The 9,408-nt window shown below is 37.6% G+C and overlaps 1 pseudogene; it reads left to right on the top strand.

The window, feature by feature from the left end:
• Positions 1–1,140: 1,140 nt before the first annotated feature.
• Positions 1,141–2,248, top strand: LOC132413921 (pantothenate kinase 3 pseudogene; annotated as a pseudogene).
• Positions 2,249–9,408: the final 7,160 nt, after the last annotated feature.

The raw sequence follows: 9,408 nt of genomic DNA, 5'->3' as shown, positions 1-9,408 counted from the left end.
GCTATTTTGTCAACAACTGCTTCAGGAAGTTGTCAAATTGCAACGTGAATGGGATGCAACACTTACCTTCTATTGTGACACAAGCCATTATAATTCACTGTACTCTATAATACTTACGTTATAATGTATTCATTGGCAAATTATTTAGACTCTAGGTAGGACAACAGTGATTCAGAGCAAACTGAAGATAGTTTGGTGTTTTACAAAGAAATGTTTATAAAAGAAATGTGATTTCTGAGTAAATCTAATAATTTTAGGAGAATATTTATCAGGGGAAGTCTGAAAAATTGGGTAGGTACAATAAGATACTTTTACTTTCTTACTAATATTATTTACTATGCCAAACCAATTTTCTCTTAAAATAATCCAGTTTCTTAAATCATTTATTCTGCTTCAGATGAAACCTGATTTCTTTGAGATCTACGACAGGAGTATTTTTTCTGAACAGAGGGAGGTGAATGAAGGAGAGTGGTTCAGATCTAATGAGAGAACTTTAATGTCAAAACAGGTTCTTCTGACGGGGAAGGAAAACTCTCCCCAATATGACCATGTGATTTTCCTTGTTGATTTTCCTTGTTGATTCCAAGGAGGCAAAAATGGACTTCAGTCCTTCATTTAGACACAAAACCACCACAACAACTGAAACAAACCTGGTCTCATAAAACTATTTACACGATACCTTTTCCCCCGTTATAAGTTAGATCACATATTTCTTAGGCTCATGTGAGAAGGGCTCTGGTGGAAGATTTTCTATATAGTCCTGAAAATCAGATTTGCGGTTTGGTATATTCATTTCTTGCTTTTAAGATTTCTTAAAACATAAATTTAGTGAACACTGAAAAAGCTATTTCACATATACTATTTTCTCAACAAACCTATGTGTAACTCAGTCCTCAAAAATCCTACGTGTAAATAATAGATAAATTGGGCGGCGGCTCGGGGGACCGGGGCCTTTTGTTTGGAGCGGCGGCGGCGGCAGCGGCGGGGCCCCCTCTCCGCTTCCCCTGCTCGCTCGGTCTGGGCCGCCCCTCGCGGGCGTAGGGGGGCCGCCCCCTGGGCCGGGCCTCATCTCAGGTGGCCCCGCCCCGCCCGGCCCCAGGGGAGGGCCCGAGGCTGCCTCTGGCCGCTCAGGCCGACGCCATGAAGATCAAGGATGCCAAGAAACCCTCTTTCCCACGGTTTGGCATGGACATCGGAGGAACTCTAGTAAAGCTCTCATATTTTGAACCTATCGATATCACAGCAAAGGAAGAACAAGAAGAAGTTGAGAGCTTAAAAAGTATCTGAAAATATCTGACTTCTAATGTAGCCTGTGGATCCACTGGTATTCGGGATGCACGCCTTGAACTAAAAGATTTAACACTTTTTGGCCGGAGAGGGAACCTGCACTTTATCAGATTTCCAACCCAGGACCTGCCTGCTTTTATCCAAAGGGGAAGAGCGAAAAACTTCTCAACACTACACACAGTGCTACGTGCTACAGGAGGTGGTGCTGACAAGTTTGAAAACGGTTTTCGCACAGTTGGAAACCTCCACCTGCACAAACTGGATGAACCTGACTGCCTTGTAAAGGGCTTGCTGTACATAGATTCTGTCAGTTTCAATGGACAAGCAGAGTGCTATTATTTTGCTAAGGCCTCAGAACCTGAGAGATGCCAAAAGATGCCTTTCAACCTGGCTGATCCCTAACCACTGCTGGTAGTGATCATTGGTTCCGGGGTCAGTATTTTAGCAGTCCATTCCAAAGACAACTATAAACGAGTAACTGGGACAAGCCTTGGAGGGGGTACCTTTCTGGGTTTATGTAGTTTATTGACTGGCTGTGAAAGTTTTGAAGAGGCTCTTGAAATGGCATCCAAAGGTGAGAGCACCCAAGCTGACAAGCTGGTCCGTGATATTTACAGAGGAGATTTTGAGAGATTTGGTCTGTCTGGCTGGGCTGTAGCATCTAGTTTTGGGAATATGATTTATAAGAAGAAGCGAGAATCTGTTGGTAAAGAAGATCTAGCAAGAGCTACGTTAGTTACTATCACCAACAACATTGGTTCTGTGGCACACATGTGTGCTGTTAATGAGAAAATGAAGAGTTGTCTTCGTTGGAACTTTACGTATCAATTCTCTCTCGATGAAACTTTTGGCATATGTCCTGGATTACTGGTCAAAAGGTCAACTGAAAGCACTGTTTCTACACCATGAGGAATGTTCTGGAGCAGTCAGTGCACTTCTTGGGCTGCCAAATTTCAGCTAAAGCATCGGGTTTCTCTCTGTTAATAAATGTCATTCGAGAGGAACTGAAAACCAGAGGTGTAATTACTGCATTATTTGTCACTGGGAACCGAAGGATAAAAGAGTAGCACTATTCCTCTTGATTTTTAAGTGTCAGAATGGTAAGCTGCTATATGTTGCCATATTAAAATGAGAGCTCTAGTAATGTAAAGAATTTCAAAGTGAAATGCTTTCCCTTCTGTATATAGCCAGTGTTAAATCCTTAAATGCAATACAGCCTCTGATGATTGAACTTCCTCTGAAAAAGATCTTCTATTTATTGTATTTTATGTAGCCAACATTGCAGTACTGTATGTTCAAACATGAATCTTAAAGTCTCAGAAATGTTTAGCTCATGAAAATAATAGATTCTGAATATTTGTTACGAGTCTTCTATGTGTGTTTTGGTTACTAGTAAGTGGACAGTAACATACCCTGTATCGAAACTTACTGAAATGGCAATCAAAGATGATCATTTTTATGTGATTTTAGAAATGTTAAAGCAATATTAATTATTCATTATTGTTGTTTTCCAAACATATCTTCTCCCAAAAAGCATGTTTATGTGATCCTTCCTCAGAAGTATAACCTTTTCCAATGCCATAATTTAACTGAAATGCTATTGTTAAACATTAGCCTGAATTTTAAAACGAATCCTAGAAAATGCACATAGTTGGTGATACTGCATTTTTTTGTATTTTGAGTTTATCAGACAGTACATTTTAAAATGTTTTTTAACGGGAGGCTTACTTATTTGAAAGTCCGTTCAGTAAGGTCCCAGGACTATTTGAATGGAGTATGGTTTATGTGTATTGGTAGGGATCTGTGCTCTTCTTTCTATACCACATTTATCTTAGGCCCAAAGTTAGCCATTTCTGTTTAATTAGGTCTGAACCATCAAAGCTAAAGACTGTCTTCTACTGTGAACAGCAACAAAATCATTTATGCTAAACGGATGTTATGGAAATTTAAAAGACAAGTTGTTTGAAACTGTGGGAATCTGAGGCAGTATTGCAGAATTATAAAGGGACCAATGTTTTGTACATTCTGGTAATAAAAGCACTATAGTTCCAAAAAACATAATAATAATAAATAATAATAAATAACAATAATAAATAAATAATAAATAAATAAATAAATAAATAGATATTAAGCCACATAGCAAGGTAGTATACTGTATAAGCAGCAAAACCAGAATCAACACCGAACCTGGCTAATTCAAGACTTCACATTTTACTCAAAATACCATAAACTTTCTGTTAAGCTTCTGTATAAGAATCACCATACGGAAGCATGATATGATTTTCACCTTTATTTAGGTCTTATTAGTTTTTGTATGACTTCTTATGCTATCAGCTAGGCCAGCTAACCATGATTCAATCAATGAACTTTAGGCAATGAATTAGGGAAAAAAACTCCTAGTTTAATGCTTATATTGGAAATTCATTATATAAGAAAATCCAACACAACAGAACATTGTATTCACCAAGATATGCAGCTACATTCTCAGAGTGCCTACTTTAGTACTTTTAAATAGTCAAGTACCTTGGGAAAAAAAGAAAACTATGTAAGAACTGCATATATATCCTCTATGTTCTATAGTAAGAGATATATAAAACTTAACTATACAAAGATTCTGTAATTTGAAATCTAGGTATAGATATAAAAATAGAAATAACTACATTATGAATTGCAATAAAAACCACAAATGATGCCTAAATCCTACAGAAATTTAGAAGGTAGAGGATTCCCTTCTATCTGAATTTATCTGAGAAGGTACTGGAAATGTACCTTAGAAACAATATGTTATTTTTAGCAAAAATAAGCAGGATTGTGGAGATAGGAAGGCCTTATACTCATTCGATAAAATCCAAATTTCTGGATAATAGAATTCTATATTAAAAGTATTTTTTAAAGTAAATGTAGTGTTGGAGTAGTTGCCTACAATGAGTTGGCTTAGTATATCAATCCAAGGATGCTGGATTTTAGGTTTATTTTTAGTGTTTTCTAAAAATAGCTTTACTTTGGTAATATTATTCTTAGAGATATATGTAGTATGACTTGGGGAAAAAAACCCAAAACTGATGATTGGAGGATATAACACTAAGAATAAAATGAGCTTAAACCATATTGGTAATGGTGGGAACAGGTATAAAGAAAGCACTGTTATTAGTTGGTGTCTCTCTCCTACTTACACAGAATAATATTGGAAAAGGAACCTAAAAAACAGTAGGGAAATTGGTCTCCTAGTATTATTGAGGTTCCCATCAAGAAATAAATCACACTCAAAATTAGAGAATTTGAAAACTGATTTACAAAGGAACTTGAGATAGGCAGAAAAATACACCCCCGCCCAAGATCTCCATGTCCCAATCCTTAGAACCAGTGAATACGTTACCTTAAATGGCCAAAAGTACTTTGCAGATGTGATTAAATCAAGGATTATGAAACGGGGAAATTATTTTGGAGTGTCCAGATGGAGTAAATGTAATCACAGAAGTCTTTATAAGTGAAAGAGGGAGACAGGAGGGTCAGAGATGAGATGTGATGAGAGAAGCACATGTCAAAGTAATAGGGAGCCAAGGGCCAAGGAGTGCAGGTAGCCTCTAGAAGCTGGAAAAGAAAAGAAAAGAGACTTTCCCCTAAAACATCTGGTAGGAAAGCAGCCTTCCGACTCCCAGATTTTAGGACTTCTGACCTCGACCTCTAGAACTTTAAAATAAAAACTTGTATTGTTTAAATCACTAAGTTTGTGGTGTTTTGTAAAGCAGCAATAGGAAATGATTAAAGGATTCTATATAAGGTGTGTGTAGGGGAACTCCAAAGGCTAAGGAGGTAACAACCCAGAGTCGGAAAGACAAGAGAAAAGTGAAATTACCAGAACCCAAAGGTACTGAGTGGCACAGTGTCAGCCAGCTTGTAAAAGAGTAGTGAACCTCTCTTGAAGGGTCAAACTACCTAAAGGTGAATTTGCAAGTTGGGAGCTAGGGGTATAAATGTACTACCAATGTCACTCTCCTTCTGTATTTGATCTCCTACGAGGGCTCCCTGTGGGATGACTCAAACTGGAACCAAGAAGGCAGGGGAACCTGCTGAATGGTATGAACTGCTGGGACTGAACACATGGTAGAGAAGAACGAAAAGATGCCTGGCACATCTCCCTCTGGCACTTCTGCACGCCCCCCCCCCCATGTGTAGTTACTAGTGATAGGTCCGCAAGTAAAGAATTCATCACTTCTAACTGCTCAAGCATGTATCGTCCAAAAACACATTTTCTGACCTTGCTCTTGAATCCTTTTCATTATTATTAGAAAAGGAAAGAAGCTATTGAGAACCTAAGAAAATATATTCTTGGAAATTTTCTAAATAGAGTGAAGGAACTGAAATAATAGCAATAAGACAGTATTACAAATAAAATAAATAAGTAACATTTGGGGACTTCCCTGGTGGTCCAGTGGGTAAGACTGCGCTCCCAATGCACGGAGCCTGGGTTCAATCCCCAGTCAGGGAACTAGATCCCACATGCATGCCTCAACTAAGAGTTCACATGCTGCAACTAAGATGCCCATGCACTGCAACTAAACACGCTGCAACAAAGATCCCGAGTGCCACAACTAAGATTCAGCGCAGCCAAAATAAATAATAAATAAAATAAATAAATATTAAAAAGATAAGTAACATTCGTTGTGAGCTAAGATCTCCTAGGAATTGTGCTAGGCACTGTATACAACCTGTATTTATGCCTCTAAATTAACCTGTGATTTAGATAATGTCCCATTTTACAGTGTTTTCAAAAGAGATTCAAGTATTTATGTACCTTGTCCCAAATCACAGAGAGCACATGGAACAGGGGGAACACAAAGCCCATTTGCCTATTCCTCTCCTTGAAGTACGAGTTTATTTTCTACTTCACGAACTTGAGTTTTATATATACTCAATGGGTCTATTATACAAAGTTGCTTTAAATATTTGGTACTTAAGTTTCCATTTAATCATCTGATATGTTAGCAATGTGTCAAGTGAGCTGAACTACAGTGAAGGATGTAGGATTTCAAGGACACTTATTTTGCTTGCCAATGAAAATAATGCATCTAGTTGAATGCTTATAGACACAGTTTGGAAGAAGGATAAGGCATTTGATATGTTCCTCTGCCATAACTAACACTCTTTTGCATCATTCCAGAATGTAACTGATTCTAATATGTTAATTAATTGTAATCAAGTAAAACAACTTTCACTGTTAGAAAATTTACTTTTAATATACAACTAATACTATATGTACCACTTAACTCTCTTTGCTTTAATTTTCCAAGTATTTTGTAAAAGTATCTAAGTTGGAATAAAAATTTGGACACTAACAAAAAAGTTAATAGGAGATGTGCAGAATAATGGCATTTATTTGAAATAAATATTGTATGAAATGAATCACATGAATTGCTTTAGTAATGAAACAGTGTGAAGAAATAAATAATATTCATATAGCAAGTAAGATTATGATAATAGTCAAACGATGACTGAACATCCTCTTCAAAATACCTATAACCTTTTACTGATATTTGCTTGTTGAGGGTGTAAGAGTGGTAAATGCATGGACATGGATAAGTGTTTAAGACAAATTAATTTAAATATATTAAAACCAAAAAAGTTCATGTGTAAATGAATTTATCCCATTCAAGTGCAAAAGCATATCATGTTGATTATTATTTCCACACTCTGGAGGAAGAGGCAGTTTTAGGTATACATATATGGACTGAAATACAAGAGAGGCATTTTTAGCTATTATTTTTCTTCCATGACTTAAGAATAATCAATAGGAAACCAACAATCTGAGTTCGGTCAATATGAACTTTTATTTTGAAGTATACTGGAGTATTCCAGATACTAATGCTTATAGCAGTAACTAATTTTAATCAGACATTTTATGGAAGTGGTGATAAAAAAAGGAGTAGATAATTTAAAAAATCTCAGTGTGAAGTACTACTTTAAATAGAACACTGCATAAACAGTAAAGTCAGGAGCTTTTCTGAGTCTAAGGGCAAAAGCAGCAAAATAGAACACCGTACACAGTGTAGTGTTTGTAACTGTAACCGATATGAAATACATACAAGGGCCATATACATGGAGTTATATTTTAAAATTTTCTGCAAAGACTCTTTTGCCTCAAGCCATTAAGTGGAGACCTGTATCAATATATTCTTGCAAGGTGGAAGTAATTCTACCGTAAGCACAAAGGAACAAATATACTTAAATAAATCCTCAATAATATTGGAGCGGAAGGCTGTGTAAAGTATTGCCCTGGTTCAGTTGCAAAAGGAAAACATTTATCATAATATGTCATCGTGAAGCCTAGGCAAAATTGTGGCATGGTGTGAAAAGCTGTGTCGGCCAAACTACACCCATTTTTATAATTTATATCTATGATCAAGATACCAATGTCTAGTAGTCCTCAAAAGTTCTGATTAGTTCCTTTCCTCCAATACACCTTGGTGAAAGGCTGCAGGTTCTTTGAGGAAGGCAAGGAGAAAGATTAACTGTACAAATTTATGGCAGAGTAGCAGGGTCCTTCCTCAAAAGGACCTCTAGGTCAGTAAACTGGCTCAAATCTGAGAGTTAAGGAATCTTGACTGTTTGACTGTTCTTGTGATTCAAGGTGAGAATTTTATTTGACCTAGAAATTTTCCTTACACAGATCAAGTAAGAGTTTAATAGGCTTCTTATCTATTTCACCTCTAGGAACACCATGATTGACTAGGTAATAGGTCTATGTGAGTCAGACTATTCTGCTCTTTGCTTTGATTCTGCAGTCATTAGTTAACTATGCCCACCTTGTCTTTAGCAGTTGAGTGCTGCCACTTGGCTCCTGTCACCCTGAGATGCAATTACTCCCATTGCATTTCATCTTCCCAATTTGGTGACTCCAGTTCCCACTGTAAAGCCTGGACTACAGAAAAGAGAGAGAGCTGAGCTCTTGAAGGATGATGCGGCTCCCCTCACAAATTTATTTCTCATAGTATTGGAGGAAGTTTTATTTGTGTGTCTCTCCCAGTGTGGGTGAGTAAATCTTAAATGACAAATCCACTCTACCATTCCAATCTCCCTAAGCTTTGGAATCCCTCCCTCTACATTAAAGCAAGGCAGGTCTGGCATTTCCAACTCGCTAACTCTGAGCCACCTTTTGGTCCTGTTTCAGCCAACCAACCAAAAAACTGAGCCCTTTTTACCTCCCTGAGCTCCATCAATAACACAGAATCTTTGCTTAGTGAGCCCATCAATAAATTTGGCGTAACCCAGTTTTATATTCCTTCCATCATTATCCCACATTCTTAAAGCCATCTTCACACAAGCTCCCTGGATTTTTTTCTGTATAAATTAGGAAACTCAAGAAGTTCTTTAGGAGTGCAGAACACCTTCTGGATCACACTTTGTACCTCACCAACTTGAGTCTAGTTATAGGCCTAGAAGGAAAAAAGGGTGGTAGGGTGGGTGCTGAGGACATCAGCATTGTCTTACATGGCAACGGCCTCCAAGCTAGGGGCCATTCTAGTTTCCTTAGTTAATGTAGGGTTAACCCCCTCAGAAGGGGTGGAGAGGCCACTTCCAGTAGAAGTCAAAGCTGCTTCCAGTGTCAAAAAAGACTTGGCAAAATCAGGGGAGCTCAATGTCACCAGCTTGATCAAGGTCTTCCCACGTGTACACATTCCACCTTTCAAGAACCCATTCCTTATAACAGACACCCTGAGAAGCTGCAAGTTCAACATGCATTGTATATCATCCAGTTGTAGGATGAGTGTGATTTTCAGGCACCCCAGTCCTACAGCTACAAGAAATTAAGGTTCTCCTTCAGGGAATACACAAAAGCCTTCAGAACTTTTAATATAGCACTTAAATTGAGAATTTGAATCCCTGAGCTCATCCTTTTCTTGTTCAGTGACATTAGGAGCAACCTGACAATCTCATTACCTGTATGTTTACCAAAATATTCCAAAGTATCACACACAATCACCCATTGCTTCTTATAAATGTTTGATTAAGAGTATCCAATAGTGATAGTTGGCCTATCTCTATTGCCACACCGTAGGCTATCATCAGTTCTTTCTTTTCTACTGGAAAAAGAGTCATTAGCATCTTTAAATCTATTCAGAT

This window comes from Delphinus delphis, chromosome 18 (genome assembly GCF_949987515.2).
Source record: "Delphinus delphis chromosome 18, mDelDel1.2, whole genome shotgun sequence".
NCBI classification, from domain to species: Eukaryota; Metazoa; Chordata; class Mammalia; order Artiodactyla; family Delphinidae; genus Delphinus; species Delphinus delphis.
This window is presented reverse-complemented; position numbering and strand designations above follow the sequence as displayed.